The sequence below is a fragment of the Crocodylus siamensis genome, chromosome 15, assembly GCF_052110815.1.
Source record: "Crocodylus siamensis isolate JL-2025a chromosome 15, ASM5211081v1, whole genome shotgun sequence".
In the NCBI taxonomy this organism is placed as follows: Eukaryota; Metazoa; Chordata; order Crocodylia; family Crocodylidae; genus Crocodylus; species Crocodylus siamensis.
Window position 1 is genome coordinate 8,177,001 of NC_143409.1, and position 17,641 is coordinate 8,194,641.

Below are 17,641 nucleotides of genomic sequence, written 5' to 3' on the forward strand. Positions count from 1 at the left end.
CCAATCTCAGGAGGTGCACATGCACCCCCTATGCATCACCAATGATTACAGGCAGTCCTCCGACTTATGACACAATTGGTTTCTCACAACCGTATTTTAAGTCAAAATGCTGTAACTCAGAACCGATTTTTCCATAGGGAACAATCTTATAAATGGGGGATTTGTTCCTGAACCACGGCCCGATACCCTATTTTCACCAAAAATAACTCAGAATTTTGTACTCGATCAATTATTGGTGAGTAATATAGCTACTTTAATGTATTTCTATTGTCAATAGCAATCATATTGATTTGGGAGGGCTTCTTTGAGGTGACTTTGGTTGGACTTTTTGAAGGGCTCTTGGCTGGAGCCTTCTCAGGAGTCCCGGCTGCAGGTTTTCCTGGAGTCTCATCTGCTTTCTTAAAGAAAGTATCCAAGGGCGCTTGGACAGATGTTCCTCAGGGAGATGGGTGACACGGCGAACTTGCTCGCTGGCGCGGTGATGCGTGGCATCAGGTCAAGTGTCGTAAAGTCGAAACCGAGATCAGAAAGTCGAAACGGTGTCAGTGTTGTAAGTGTGAAACGTTGTAACTCAAAACATTGCAAGTCAAAGACTGCCTGTACTATTTTTTTTTTTGCCCATTCCTTTTAACTAATCCACCCCCTACAATATATGTAATTCAGGGCACTGCATCCATACTAAAGTATTCTGGACTGACCAATGGCACACAATTGAAAGCAAAGGAAAATACCGACTGCAGCAACTTTGGCTATCGTGAAACTATAAAGCATAACTGCATTCTCTCATTCTCTCCCCGCCTCCACTTCAACAACTCACAAATTACTTTGTCATTGTGGTGAAACAAATAAGGCTTCATTATCATTACCATCTGATGGGGGTAAACAAGTTTATTTACACTTGAGCACTGCCGAAGAATAAAGTCATAGAGAAAAGTTCATGGTAGGTGGCCCTGCCTTTTTCATTAAGGACAGCTTTTACCAAATCACAACGAACTCGGCGAGACAGTCTGCAATTCAAGCGGGCCCGGGGTAAATGGAAGTACCGTGTGTGCTTGTTAAAAGGAGGACTACAACACTTGTAATCATGGGTGGTCACATTTTTATTTAATGATATGTATCTTTCCTCTCTCCAGCATTTTCTCTTAACCCTTTCCCCCTTTCCACTTCTTATGCAATAAATAATTAAGGCTTACACAATTTAATATGATACCAGGTCCAAGCCCAGCAAAACCCACTTAACATGTGATTTTTGTTTTTAAACAAGCCTTTCATTAGTGACACTGCCATCCTGCAGAGCAAAGGGAGCTCAAAGCAGAAAGGGTCCCCAATGTTTAATCACTGGAACTTAAAAAAAAACCCATCCAGAGAGAGAGATGACTGAACAAAATCTTGCTGTCAGGGAGGACAGACCTGTGGATCCAAGCTCTTTCCTTTCTTTCAAAGCGCTGGTTTGACAGTGATGATAAACCTGTTGGAACAAGGGCACTTCAAAGCCTGGAGTCTGATTCTGCTCTCACTCATGCCTGTCACTATGCTAACGTCAATGGTGTTATACCAGGAAGGGGAGACTTGTCTCAGGGGCACAAAGGAGGCCACAGCCAGGTACACCTGAAAAATTCAACCCATCTCATCCATGACTGGACCTCATTAAAGTTGTAGATCCAAATGCTCTGGAGTCTGAAGCCATCCTGATATGGTGCACGCATCTGAGCTGACTCCTAGCTCTGTAACTGGGCCACACCAAAATGTTAGTTCCTGAATCTGGGGGAAGTTTGAATGAAGACATATCCTTTCCATCACTAGTATGGAGAGCATCTGTACAGATTTATCAGCTTGGATCTTTTTTTACCAACACCACAAACTGTTAATTAGCCCACACATCAGACTTAGGTTTGTGTTATGCCCCACTTCGGCATGCAGTGCACTTGCAGGAGTTGCAAAGGGGCACAAGAGATTTGGTTTCCCCACCCCCTGGTCATCTTCAGTAAGAATGGGCTCTTTGAAGTCTTTCTGAATATCCCAGTCTCTCTGTCTGGCAGTTGAACTGGCATCTGACACCCTGTTTCGTAATCTGCTTCACTGCTTGCTGTTTATTTCTCTATTACAATATTTAGTGCAGTTTTCACTGCATATAGCTTATTCAAATTTACAAATGTCATAAGACATTTATTGCCCGTATTCAGGAACTTAACCCCTCTTCCCCTATACAAACTCTGAACAGAAGTCTATAGGAAGCAATTTTAGGACAGGGAAAAGGTTCAATCTGAGCGGACCCCATGTCCGCTGGTCACACCCAGCATCTCTGGAGAGAATCAGGAGGGACAGTAATATGCTCGAGGCAAAGCTTTGTGTGACAACATTACTTAGCTGCAATTTATTTCTTCATTTTCCTTACTGTAACTTCTGGTACGCTGGTGCTAAAGCTGCCCAAAGCTTAGCCTCCGGCACTTATCTATCCCTACCATTCCTTAATGGACGAAGAAAGGCCTGCTCTGGAGGGCCTTATCATTACCATGGGCAGCTAAGGAACGTGTTGTCAGACACACACAAAAGCCCCCCAGGGGTGTTCTCCATTCTTCCCAGGGTCTTTGTGCTCTTTGCCAGCCCCCATACCACTGGTATGAAAAGCAGCGATAGTCATGATAAATACATTCCTGCCCAAATTCCAGGATCCTCCACAATTATGGGACACCGCCCTAGATGGACTCCACTTCCCGCTTCGGTTCTGCACCTCGGTCGTCCCGGCCTTCTAGCCCCGACAGATGGAAGAGGCCCAGCCAGCCAGGGCCTGCAGCTAGCTGACACCCGGCAGGATCATTCTGCCTCGCTGGGCAACAGAAACCCCTTATGACCCCAGGACCCCGATTCTGAGGATCTTGCCCAGTTCTGTTGTCATTAAAGATAATGGCAAAGTTCCCACGTAATTCAGAACCTTAATTCATAATCCCCCTCCCATAGCTGAACCCAAATACTCCTATCAGACTGACATACCCATAGCCACGCTGCTATACCCACTACTCCACCGACTGCATCTCTACAACTGATGGTGCCAGACCCTGCTCATCCATATCTTTTGTCAAATTTAATATCCCTGACCAAGCCAATACCAGCATCTGGGCTAGCATTAGGATTAGGGTGAGCACAGCTGGTGTGTATAACATTTAAGATAAGGACAAATACAAATGTCAACATGAGCACAGTCCTTTTCATGGGGTACTAGCACCCTGTAGCCCTGTTTTAATGTGCATTTGAAAGCCTATTTATTATTCTAGAGGAAAGAGCACGTCGGCTTCAAAAGCTATGATAAGAGGGTGAATGATAGACTTTCAAATCCAGGGCAGCCTAAGTCTCAGCATATTAGAGGCTCCAGTAAGGAAAACTGAGGTAGCAAAAGGTATAATTCCACTAAGTAATGCTGTCACACAGTCTGTGGGAATTAACTCCAGCAACGTTCCCATACTTCATGGGGGGAAGTCTGTGTGAGAGCCAAGCTCAACGTTCAATCAGAGGCTGCAGCAGTAATTTTGCTGCAGCCTACTTGCTCCTGACCTCCTTCTCGGCTTTCCTGGAAGGAAATGGCCAGTACTCACCCTGGCTCATGGTGTGTGAAGAATGTACAGTAGCAGATGGGAATGTTTTCCCCCCAAATAAATAAATGAATCCCCTCAAACAAGCCTGGAAACATTTAGAGCTATTGATGACTCCGCAGAGTTTGTCGAGAGGGCAGAGCACAGGGTTGTTGCTCTCAGAAATCCTGGATTCATTTCCAGGGTCCAGCCGGACCACTGACTCGTCCTCAAGCTTTGGGCCCATCACTTGAGGCTCATTTGTTAGGAAATGGTTACCCAGTGTTTGCAGACAGCTGTTTTTGTGCAGGCTTCCCTCAATGCACATGAACAAGTACAGAACTGGTGTTTGAATGCAGAAATGCCAGTCTGCAGGGCTGCTTGTGCAAGTGAACAGGCAGGCTATGTAGCTGTACATGTGCAGCAATATGGAAAGGAAGCTACTGCGGGGGGAGGCAGAGAAGCGCCCATTGCACAGGATCCTGCACATAAAATAGAGGGAAGAGGAACATGCATTAATAGCATATGCGTTAATTAGAATACTCTGATAATTGGCATACATAGAAGACTAATACCTGACACTTTTGAAGCACTCCAGCTCACATTAACAAACTAAACCACAACTTAGTGTTATTATCCCCATTGCACGAACTGGAAAACTGAGGTGCAAGGAAGTTAAGGGGCAGGGTTTGAAGGGATCACAAGATTTAGGCATTTAATCTTACTTAGTGGATACTTTAGAAATGAGTCACTTGCTCAATGCCAAAATTGTAAGACTTAGATCCTCTGATTCCCAGTCCCATACTTTAACCAGGTGAAGGGTAGAGTGAATTAATTTTGTTATATTTACTTCTGTACCTTTAAGGGAGCCCATGTGCTAGAGGCATAAACACCAGCTTCAGTGGAAAGAAATGCTGAGGTCCAGTCTCAGGGCTGACACTGTTTTTTTGTGTGGCCTTGGGTGAGTTCCTTTACCTCCCTCTATCTCACATTTTTCCAGTCAGCCATGATGGGGGAATCGTAGTCATGCAGTGAGGTGGTTGGATTAGCTAGATAAAGTTTGTCCATTGCTGTGTAAATGCAAAGTTTCAGGAAGCATTATATTGTTCTGCACGTTTCTAGTGGCATTGCTGGACTGGTCTATCATCTCTGTGTCAGTGGAAAGAAGAAGCTGCATGAAAATCCTACCACTCCTGCAAAAAGTAGGGTTTCACTTGCAAGTGATGATGATAGGGTCCCAGGTACAATGCCTGGCTTTGCAATATGTCCACAAGCCAGAGAAGCATGCCGCCTGCCCCGTGTCCTCATGGGCTTGCAGGTCCTTGCCCAAAGTTACGTACGACTCATTTCTTGGCTAGCAGCTCATAACCAGTCAGGTTGACCACTCCCAACAAGAATGTCTGCATGACAAGGATTATCAGGAAACTGGCTGCTGGTTGGGGATTATACTGTGGGAGACTAAATTCTCTGAGAAGGAGGGTCACTTGGGAGTGTTTAAAAAAACTGAGCAGCAGATTCCGACCAGCCGTGATCAAATCCTTTACAAACGGGGGCTCGCAGCCAGACTAATTTGATGTTGCTTTACAGTCAAACTGATTACGAGCTAAAGAACATTAAAAGGGCAGTGCTCCAGTGAGAAGCAATGATGTGAAAGCAGCTTTGTGCAATTTGTTTTTTCAATGAAGAAACCCTCATAGACTTCATGGACACTCCCCTGAGTTACACCAGAGGGATGGAAGGTCCTCATAAATGAAATAGTCCTTAGGTAGCAAAACAAGTCAAAACTTCTTAGGGGGACAGACCTCCCCGTTAGAGGGGAATCCGATTCAGCTCCTAGCTACAGTGCGGAAGTCAGGTGTAAATGTAATAGAATCAGTGGGGTAAAAATTGGGCAAATGAGATGAGACTCGGGACCCAAGCCTCTTGTCCTCTCAGGCCTAGACTGTGGCCAGCCCGTAAATGCAGGAGGCAGGCTGTACATTTGTAAGGAGACTTGCCCCTAACACATTTTGCCAAGGACTAGACATAACTGCAGGCCAAGGGCTGTCCTAAGTGCCGGGGCAGCGCCATGCTCATAGTCCCCAGGATGAAAGCCAGACAAAGCTGGCCTCAGGGCAGGGCCGTGGCGGAGACGGACAGCACACCACACCCTCCTCACCAGGGGTGCGGTGGCTGTGCCCTGGGACCTCCTGGAGGCAGTGTACATCACTGAGGTGCAGCATTTCCCGGTGCTCATGCCGGGGGAAACCCCTCCACTACGTGGGGCAATAATTCACTGCCGCCACATGGCTGTCAGGCGGTGTGATCTGCCCCCGGCCAAGGAACGAGGAGGGCTAGCCTGATGTTGTGCCACAGGGATTCCTGCCACATGGTCTCATCAGGCTGGTTGTGTAGTGCTGTCAGGACGAGATGCTCTGCCTGGACTGGCAGAGGCAGGTTACTTCGCAGCGGTGATTGGAAAATAGGCTCATAGGCACTGAGATCATTATGGTTTGGGCAGCCATCTCACGGCATTATTCCCTGCCCCTTCCCCACCTCTTCACCATAAGCAGCTAGTGAGCAGGAGAGCTTGAACGTTTCGGGCCACCACATGCTTTTCAAGTCATGGCAATGAGAATGTCAAAGTTGAAAGAGCAGGCTGGCAAGAAATAAAACTGCCTGGGACCTTACTGGGCACGGAGCTGCAAGCCTGCCTCAGGGAGGGGAGAGTCCTGTAGGCGTGCGGGGAGGAGAACGGAGCCTACACAGCGTGGTTCCAGGGCCACCCTGGGACAAAAGCAGTGGAAAAACCTGCTGAGCTTACCAAGACAAGCTCATGTGCCAAATGGAAACTAGGCTAACCATCCCTGTTTGGTCAAACGATTCACCCAACCCCTTGGTTAAAGGACACCACTGGTTACCTGGCTCTGCTATGGTCCTGTGGAATGATTTTGTATAAGTCATAGCACATCAGTTGCATGCCTCAGTTTTCCAAGCCTGTGAATTGGGCTTATTAATACCTACCTTCCTGGGGTAGAAGCACTGGGTCACAGGGTAAATTTATTAATGCTGGCAAAGCACCTAGAGCTCTTTGTGCAAAAGGCACTATAGAAATGCCAAGAGTTATTTTTCTATGGCAATGAATAGCTCACCCACCAATGGTGATCTGTGGAAGGATATATTTTAATGTATCTGCAAATTAGCACTGTGGTTTGTGGATGAAGTAGGAATAAGCAGTATCTGAAAACGAACTGGCGCTAAAGCAGTGTGATCTGCTGTCCCTGGATGGGGGGGTTTCCATGCCCTGATGGGTACTATGCTCTAACTCATGTCTTCCCACAACACAAGGACAAGGGCACATACTGCGGAGCTGAAAGCTGGCAAATTTAAAATGATGTACAGGACAAACTTCCACACCAGGCATGAGGGGCCTGTGGAACTCACTGCTACAGGATATCATTGAGGCCAAGAACTGAGCAGGATTAAAAAAAAACCCCAGCATTCAGCCTTTCTATGGAAAATGAGAACTTCTGTAGTTCTATCAGGGAGGATTAAAACTAAACAAGAGTTTGGCATCTAAACCCTCATGCTGCAGGGCATAACCCGACCTCCCACTAAGAGGAATTAGGAAGAAGCTTTCTCGAAGGGATGGCTGTTTCCCACTGGCCACTTTAGGGTTTCTTGCACTTGCTCCTGAAGCAGCTGATACCAACCACTGTGTGAGATGTGCTACCGGCCTGGAAGGACTCGCCAGCCTGACCAAGTCAGACAGATCCTGTTTCCTATTCAAGTTCAGAGTGAAACCCGAAACATGGGGTGCAGATACCCCTGATGAAGAAAACACATCAGTCATCCTCTTCCTCCGTAGCCCTGCTGTGTCATTTCTCTCTCTCTCTTGCTGTGGGACAGGGGTGACTGGTGCCTCCTGAGTCCGGGGTGGGGGGCACAATTTGTGGGTGGGCCCGGGAGTGGACCAAAAGCTCCATATCCACTTCTATACTTCTGTGCCAAGGCTTAGTGTCAACACACTGCCGGCTCACGTGGCAAAAAAACAGCCCCATCCTGAGTAGTGCCAAGTCAGGAGCCAATCTCAGGGGGGGACATGCCAACCCCCCCCCACCATGCCCACCCTACCAGTCACCTGTCCTGTGGGGAGAGACTTAACTTTCCTCTTCAGGTGATGATGAAGGAAAGGCCCAAAATAAGGTTAATCAGGTTTCCCTGTCCTGTCCTCTGCTTCAGGATGGAATCAAAGCTGGTAACAGAAAAAAAAAATAGTTACCAGATCTGCTCCTTTTTGATTTGTTTTCAGTGGGCACATCTACATGAGATGTTTATGCAGAGCTGACTAAATTAGCTCTGCAGTAAATGTCTCAGAATCAACACATGTGGCTCTATAGGTTGCAGTAAACTAATAAACTGCTGTAGGATGGTGCTTGTAAAGACAAGTATTATGCTACAGTGGAGTTCTTTAGTGAGCAGCAACACGTGTAAATGCTGACAGGGCTGCTGATGCATGAGGGTGCTTCAGTGCAGGGGCTGCCTGCTGGCTAGTCCCACACTATAGCACACTCATGCCCCGGGCAGCCTCTGCACAGCATGTTGAGCTGGGTCAGAGCAGCCCCGAGTTGGCCAACTGACCCCCGAACCCCCCGCCAGCTGGGGCTGCTCTGACTCAGCTTGACGTGCTGTAATCCTGGGCGCATGTTCAAATGGTGTGCCCAGGAGCAATAAACTCAGGAGCGATATGCAATGGAGTTTATTGCTTCACATTAATTGCACGTGTAGATGTGCCCGGTGTCTGGTAGCTCTGAAGACCCCTGCCCATCTATTACTCTGGGTATTCCTCTATGCACAGGGTCATGACGCTTAACTCTCCATCATTCTAGTTCTTGGGGAGGAGGTTTGGGAATATTTCATGCCTGGGCTAAATACACAGTCAAAAAGCCTGAGGCTGAATTGATTCAGTTTTTGCAGGTTAGTCTAAGTTGCACAGATTGAACGGATAAGCAAATGAACACACATTCACTTTTGATTCATGAAATGCAGCCATGTGCCTGCAGCGGCTCAAGCTGGAAGCTGGGGGGTACTAGAGCATGGCTGCCAGCCACTGCCAAAGGGGAGGGAAGAGAGGAGCCCTTCAATACTTTCCCCCCTCCCTGCTGGAGTGGAGGGGGCATGGCTACACCCCAGCTTGTGCTGTGCCTGGGCAAGTGACAGGTGGGCAATCCAGGCTGACCAGGACAGGCTCAGCAAATGGGTGGACGAGAACCTGATGGTGTTTAACACCGAAAAATGCAAGGTTCTCCACCTTGGGAAGAAAAACCTGCAGCATCCTTATAGGCTCGGCAGTGCTACGTTGGATGGCACTATAGAAGAAAGAGACTTGGGGGTCATCATTGACCACAAGATGAACATGAGCCTCCAATGCGATGCTGCGGCTAGTAAAGCGACCAAAACGCTGGCGTGCATCCATAGATGCTTCTCGAGCAAATCCCGGGACGTCATTCTCCCCTTGTACTCGGCCTTGGTGAGGCCGCAGCTGGAGTACTGCATCCAGTTTTGGGCTCCACAATTCAAAAAGGATGTGGAGAAGCTTGAGAAGAGTCCAGAGGAGAGCCACGCGCATGATCAGATGTCAGGAAAACAGATCTTACGATGACAGGCTGAGAGACATGGGGCTCTTTAGCCTGGAAAAGTGTAGGCTCGGGGTGATCTGATGGCCACCTATAAGTTTATCAGGGGTGACCACCAAGATCTGGGGGAAAGTTTGTTCACCAGAGCGCCCCAAGGGATGACGAGGTCGAACGGTCACAAACTCCTGCGAGACCGTTTCAGGCCGGACATAAGGAAGAATTTCTTTACTGTCCGAGCCCCCAAGGTCTGGAACAGTCTGCCAGCGGAGGTGGTTCAAGCACCTACATTGAACACCTTCAAGAGTAAATTGGATGCTTATCTTGCTGGGATCCTATGACCCCAGCTGACTTCCTGCCTTTCGGGCGGGGGCCTGGACTCGATGATCTTCTGAGGTCCCTTCCAGCCCTAATGTCTATGAAATCTATGAAAGTGGGGAGGAAGTAGTGGCATTGAATTCATAAAAGCTTGAACTAAAAATAGTCCTTCATCTGAAAAACTATGAGCTGAAGAACTATAAAGAGAGCATGGGCTGTGTGTTCACTTACTCTTCCAGCTGCCTCCAGGGACTCTAGGATTCGCAGTCTAGAATCACAGCAGCAGGACTGCGCAGCATTGCTTAGCACTTCCTCTTCCTGCTTCCAGGTGCCTTTGGGATTTGTAGTCCACAGTCACCACCAGCACTAAGTAAGCGGGCAGGGCAGCTCTGCAGTCAGGAAGGAGCGGGAAGTGAGCTTAATCTCCCTCCCTGGCCCCAGACCCCAGCTGGGGTTTGTCTGGGGGGAGGCCAGTGAGCTGTGCTAGGGAGCAGAGGGGCAGGGCCAGCTCTGCTGCCTACAGCAGATAGCCCAGCCCAGCCCAGCCCAGGGCTGAAAAGCATGCTGGGACGCTGTGGGACTCTGATTTAACTTGAACCAGGAAAGAGTCTGGGACAGAAGTTTCATAAACTGGTTTGACCCAAATCAGTTAAGTCTGATGCTACATTCAACCAGGTCCATCTTAAACCAGTTTCAGCCATTTTGAAACTGGTTTATGTGCACTGAATCTCAGTTCTGTTACAGGTGTAAACCAGTTTCTGATCACTTAAACTGATTTATGTCTTCTGTCCCTAGGAGATGGAAACAGAAAACCTCCTTTGACTCCTTGCCTGAGAAGGGCTTTGCCTTTTTCTTTTCCAAGGTGACACTGCCTGACTGGCATTTCAGCCACTTGTTTGTGTGACACAGCAATGCCTGAATTCAGGCTCACATCAGCTGTGCAAAATGCAACTATCATTTACTATTCCTCATTGTTACCAAAGCTGTTATTTACTAGCGCTGAACCGCTAGTCCTCTCAAGTGTCACTTGGTGATGACTAATAGCTCAATCTGATTAAGTGGCTCTGACATTACTATGAGTAGCTGATGTAAACTTAGCAGGCAGTCATATGACAAGTCATATGGGTAAATTAGTAGACCCCCCCAATAAATGCAGGGAGTATTTTATAATCCTACTCTAAAGGGCATCTATTATATAAATGAGACCAAGTTTCTACCGTACTCTCCTGGGGGGAAAAAAAGTGCAGACCCTATCTTCCCTAGCGGAGTCCTGCTTTCAGAAACAAGATGAGCCCATCAGGTTTAATGTTGCTGTGAGCTGAGCAAAATCAGTCTGTGATAAAATATGCATTCAGTTCTAACAGAGCGCTTTCCACCCATAAATTATAAGACTAACAAACTATACCTTGGTAATCTCTCTCTTTCTCATTCTTTCATTCCCTCTTTTTACTTTCTGCCAGCAAAGCCAACGCTGATGTTCGGAACTAGAACAAAGTGCATCCCTCACGATGAAAGGAACGGGCAGAAGCAAGGCTTACCTGAAAGCAAACAGCTTACATTTTGTATCTGCTTAGGGCTTAAGGCATATTTAGATTTGCACTCGCAGCACTGCATGGGGAAAACTCAGAGACTTCCTCAACTGCCCTGTGGGAGAGACAGGTTGATTTGCAAACCCGCTGCAGGATGGACGTGATTCATCCTTGGGAAGGAAGCACAGATGACTAGGTAGGGTACAGGACTGGGGCTCAGCAGATTAGACTTCTATATCCCTGGTGCTGTCTAGGATCTCCCGAGTGAGTGCAGACACGTCATTTTGCTCTGACTCCCCCAGCTCTTTCCCTGTCTTGGCCATTTAGGCTGTCAGATCTTTGGTCCTGCCTCTCACTGTGTGTTTCTTCTGGAGCCAATACTCCAAGAAGGGGATTTGGGCCTACGGAGCACCACTGCCCTGAGAACGGCATCTCTGTGCACCAAGCCCTGCTCATCCCTTATCAGCACCACATCTGCACTATGCTATGCAAGATCAGCCCCCTTATCTTGACAGCACACCCAGAGCCCTCTACCCTTTAGGGCATGCTGCGTTTATTCCTTTGCATTGCTTCCCTAACAGGTAATCGTTTGGAGCGTTTCATTACCGTATATTAGACCCCTGACGTAAACTGGTGCACAACAGACCAGTTATTTGAGTTGGTTTGTTCATTCAAGTAACCATTCGATTTCCTCAGTGCCTGCATGATTCCCATTCATTTGACGGTTTGTTTCGTGACAAGATATATAGTTCAAAGTCTTTAAAAACAGAGGCTGCATTTACAGACACCATGCATTTATTGCAACTGATTATTTTACAGCTCTTCCATTTTTCTTATGGAGTTTCACTTCTTCCTCACTGCTATATTTCTCTATTTCTACAGGAATATTCTTCAAAACTAAGAAAACCAAGCAAACCTGCAGATGCTTTTCAAACTAGATACCCTGTTGACCCATACCACAGTCCCCTCCCAACCCCGTGTTTGTCTTCAGCAGTTTGTTATGGCTGCAAGGCATGGAGCATTACTAGACATTGCTGCATTTTTTAAACAATCTCAGGCAAGAAGATTGGAAATCATAGTCTAAACATAGCCTTGAAAAAGAATGAAAAGGAAAGTCAACAGGGACTTTGAAATGGTGTTAAACATGCAGGAGTGCTGTAGCTGTGGTTCCCCTTAACCACAGAAAATAACCCAAGTGCAGACAGCACGCTTGGGATTGACAGACAGACGTATGAATGACTGAGTGTTACATTTATAGAGCACTTTTCATCCTGGGATCAAAAAGCACTTTAGGAACTCTGTGCAGTCCAGCCAATGTGCAACCACTGAAGTCAGCCGCCTCTGGGCCAGAATGCAGCAGTCCGTGTGCCAGCTCGTGCCAGCCCAAACTACAGCACAAGCCAGCAAATATGCCTACTTTATTTTTCATGCAAGTATAGGGGAGGGAGGATTCAGGAAGGAACCTTGGGCCCAGATATCTGATCTGCATTGATACAGTCTCAGTCATGGCAGTGGAGTCATTCCTGACGTATCCTGGTTTTGGGGAGAGCAGATTTAGACTCCTTGGTGTAGGTGACCCACTGACGACTCTGCTCCCACCCTGGGAAGGGGAGCTACACCCTGGATGCCTGAGATTACTCATTTAACGCCTCTGGTCAGACAACAGTAAGACCTGAGGGCAGGGGGAGCTGGGAAAGGGGAGTCTTCAAATCCCTAACTTGGCTGACATCTAGGCTAGGGACAGAAATTATACCTAAACTTAACTGGTATGAGTGACTGCAGATCTGTTTAGGTTAAATCAGTTTTTTGAACTTCTGTCCCAGATCCCCTCCAGATTCAAGTTAACTCATAGTCTCTCAGAATCCCAGGATGCTTTGCACCTTGTGTTGGATATGAAAACTGTGAAAGCTTGGACAGTCTCTCTTGCACAAAAATGCAAGACAACGTCTGGGGCAAGACTGGGTTATGGTAACAAGAGTGCCACAAGAAAATCAAACTCTGCTAGTGGCTTGCAACCCATTAGGTGTCGAGACAGCGGAGCTTGAGGTACCCAATACCAGACCCATGCTGTAAAATAATAGAAGTGGTGGTTAAAGTTGTTAACAGAGACCTGACGTGCTCATCACATGTGTGTCTAAGAAAGCCAAAGAAAAAACTGAGCCAGTGAAGGCTAGGAAACTACACAGGCAGGCAAGGTACTTTGAGTAGATGTGATATCTTTTATTAGATCAACTGAGTAGTTGGAAAGAAGTTCTTAGCAAGCTTTTGAATGCAGTCACCCTTCCCCAGGCATAGGGAGTCTCTGCTGGTCTGAGACTCCAAGGAATGAGAGAAGCTAAAAGTGTGGTCGGATGTCAGTGAGAATGTAAATAGGTAGAAATTAGGAAAACAAAATGTAAAGCTGGGAAGGGAGTGGGGGAAGCAGGGCTTAAGAAAAGCCAAAGGTGAGTAAGGGAGACACTACAGTGGTAGTAATTCAAGGTAAAAAAGAAGCTGTCTGTGAAAAAGGAAAGAGCTAAAAATTGGGAAGACAAAGGGAAAAACCCAGAAAACTACATATGCATTTCAGTTGAACTAGCAGCTAAAGAAGACAAAAGGCTAAATATGCATCTCAAAAGAAACCTGTAAAAGGTACAGGAAAGATGTCCTGTACCTGACATGCTCACATTTCTCAAAACAGGCATCCAATGTCTAAGGTGTTACAAATGTCTCAATCATTCAATGTATGTCTGGAGTATTGTAAACAGACCATCACCAGTACAAGCTAGTGCAAATTTGCCCCATTGATAAACAAATCCCCAAAGACAGGTCCAGTAACTGATGCCTCTAAGTGTCCTGTTGGACTGCTCAAGACCCATCACCTGTAATGGACCTATAATTGCAGGGACTGTGAGAAACACAAATCTTCACACCTAGACAAATCCAAAAACAGGAACCAGACACTTAAACAATTGTAATATAATGGTCACCTTTTTCCTCCCTCTTTTGTTTACACTTTAATCGGCCAACTCTCAAGAAAAAATGCTTTGAAGCTACATAATTAAACACAATTTTAAGAACTAAACAGATTTGCTAGCAAGGTGTGTGTAGTCCAGGGAAGACCAAGAAGCCATCCTGCCACCCAGCTGATAAGCGAAGGATCTATGATGTGAAGCTGTACAAGAATTGCTTCCTGCCCGCATTAGGTAAAGATCTCTTTGCAGCTAAGATAATACAAGGAATAATATCTCATTTAATATTGGGAAAGAGTCTTTTTCTGTCGTTTAGTTTTGTAGCTTGTTGGTAGTTATTCAAGCAGGCCTTTCTGCTATTCGTCAACAGAGTGGTGTGTCAATTCTTAGAGCACTCAATTTAAAAACCACTTTCTAAGTGCAACACCTCCCCTGTACACCCCACCTTGCAGGGGAGGCAGGCTAGCCTTGGCCCAAGTTGTCTGCTGCAGGCAAGCAGGGAGCAGTGCTCTAGCACCCCCCCTTCCCGGCTTCTGGCCTGGGCCATTGCAGGCACGTGGCTGCATTTCCTGAATCAAAAGTAAATGTCTGTTCACTTGCTTATTGTTTCAATCTATGCAGCTTAAACTAACTTGTGATGATTGAATTGATTCAGCTTTGGTCGTTTTTACTCAACTTAGCCCTGTAGTGCGTCCTAGGGAAGCTTTTTGTAATGGAGTTGATGGATCTCAGCACAGCAAGTCTGAAAGCAAGGAAGAATCTGAGACTGACCAAATGCATTCCTCACAGGTGGTTTAGGAAGAGGTTTGACCTCAGGCCAAGAGGTGAAAGATGACCTGCCATCTGTAATGCAGGTAGTATTCTTTACAGGGCCACAGGCACATTCTGTAACCCAGGCATGCCTGAGCCCAGAGGCACTGCTTACAGAGAGGAAATCTCGGCAAAGATACAGGACATAAGTCAATACTACACAGTGAAGGTTGAGTGAAAAAAGCACAGAAGGCCAGGCCACACCCCGTGAAAGCAGGTTCAATAACAGGTAATGTCAGTGGCACACCAGCCGGGGCGTTAATGAAGAACACCCTGTACCTCCTGAATGTATTGCAGTAAATAGAAGGATAAGGCTCGCCCATTTTGACTTGGTGGCATTGCACACCCACTTTTCCCAACAGCTCGTGCAGGTATCATGGCTCAAGGATACCATTATATGGGTCAGGTTTAATGGGCATGAATGATAAGGTCACAATCTTTCTCCTGGTTGGTAGAAAAGCAAGACTGAAAAATGATGGAGTATGAAGAAGACCTTGTGCGGAATCGGTGGCAATGAAAATCGTGTGATTTATCTGCCTGAGCATCAGGAGAGGACTTAGCAGGAAAAGTAACAGGAAGGAGTGTGACAGATAAGATAGTCCTTGTCCCCAGCTCACTTGGTTGTACTCTGGCAGCGTTAGTTGTTTATCTTGCTTCCCCCTTCTTTCCCTTCATACTCATGTTTTCAAGTGAGTGCCAACCCAAGTCACACCATACTGCCATTCACCAGCTCTCTGCTCAGTTCACCATGCAACACTGGCCCATGATCTATCCTAATTAATCAGAGATCCTCTTAATACTCTCCCCCATCAGCCGGAGAGGTTTCCTACGGGCTTCATTGCGAGTGTAAGCACCTTATAGGCAGAACTGGGCAGGAATGGGGTTTCATTGTCAATGTGCCAACTCCATTAGTGAGCCTATCTCCAGTGTGGAATAAACATGTGAAGGAGAAGTAAAATGCTGCATTGCTCTGCTTTACCTCCTGCAGTCACTGGAGATCTTGGTGGTTAGCATACAAGAGTGTAAGATAGACCCTCTCCCTATTCATTAGCATTTTAAAGTGTTTAACTAACCCCGCACCCCCAATAACACAGAGCTTTCCATATCCCAGGTTGCTCCTCAAAGTAATTTACAATTTAGAAACATTGCAGGGTCTGCAGCAATCTCACAGACCGGCGCTAACACTAGTTCTACCCGCTTACATCTGGTGCATTAGTCTCTGCAAGGAATACTGTTGTACTTCATTACAATTCAGACTCAGAAAGCCGCCTCTCAGACAGGTGCATCGGATTTTATCAGCAGGAGTTTTCCTCTTCACAGGCATGCATGGAGTGGCTAAAGCAAGATATTAAAAAAGGAGACAAAAAAAAAAAAAAGAGAAAATCCTGGGATTCAAGACCTCTGGGTTTCATTTCCAGCTCTGCTACACATTGTCTTTGTGACCTTGTGTAAATCACTTAATCTCTTCGTGCCCCCTTTCCCGATGTTCTGCTTGTGTGCTGTCTTCTATTCAGTACCCCGCTCCCCCTTTTTCTGACTTGTTTGGCTTGTATGCCGTGAAGGAGGGGGCCATCCCATACATTGTGCATGTACAGTGCTGAGTGCAATGGGGCCTTGGTATTCATTGGTACTTCTAGGTGTTGATGCCAAGAAATATCCCAGAAGAAACAACTTCAGGCTCTCGACCCAGCAGCAGCCCTATGAATTCTGGGAAAACCTCTTCCCGGATAACCTATGTCTTGGCTGACAAATAACTGAAGCTACGAGTAGGCACGGGAATTCCAAAAAATAAAAACAGAGATAAAACACACCCGACCATGTAGCTTATCCAGCAACATTTGCCTGCTGGCATTTGGCAGGAATTCAACTAGAAGATGATGTTCAGGGCCTGAGTCATGCGGAGGCTAGTACCCCACAGTCCCAATTTCTGTTCTGTATATCTTAGGGTAAAAAAATCTGACTTCAGAACTGCCTTGGTGCTCCTCCTCCCTGGGTCCTGCACTGCAGCTGTGAACTCGGGAAGGCTCCATCCTTTTCCTTTCTGTCTCCGGTTGTGCGGCTTGCTTTTACCTGCAGGAGCATTTCTTAGTTATGTCATACTGAAGGGAGCAAGAGTGCTCTTCAGGGTGATCGATCTAGCACCACCCTTTGCAAAGAGTGAGACAGCACTGATTCATTCTCACTCTTTCCCCCTTCAGCTTTCAGTAGCGATCTCTAATTGATTTCTGCACTTAAACCCTTACTCCCTACAGCCACCAAAGTAAAAACACACATCTAGAGAACACCTACGCAAGAAGTTTACATTAATTAGCTGTGCAGTAAATGTCTTGGCATCTACAAGGCTGCAGCTATGAGGCTGGAGTGAACTAATTTACTCCACAGTATTTACAAGTGCTATCCTGCTGCGGAGTAAAATACTCCACAGCAGCACATGTGTAGATGCTGGAGGGTGCTTCAGTGTGGGGACTGCCTGCTGACTAATCATTCCCAAAAAACTAGGCCAAAGGACAGACTTTCTCTTGGTTTGACTCTGGTTACAAATATTGCAGTCTTTATGCTGCGGAGCTTAGACCAGCGGTTCTCAAACTTTTCCGACTCAAGGCAGCCCTTGGAAAATGGGCTTTTTGACTGTGGAAAAATAATACAGACATTCTTCCATTGCAAAGAACTCAGAAAGGCCCCCGCAGGTCAGAATGGTCTGGACACCATAGATTCCTGCCTGAAATCTCTCGGTTTACCTTGTGAATCAGGTCATCTCCCCCAACGGTGCCAACGTTCACCTCTTGGCTGGAGGTCACATCTCTGCCATGGCACCCTGGGGGAGAATCACTGGCTCAGATTCTTGAGTCACCTGG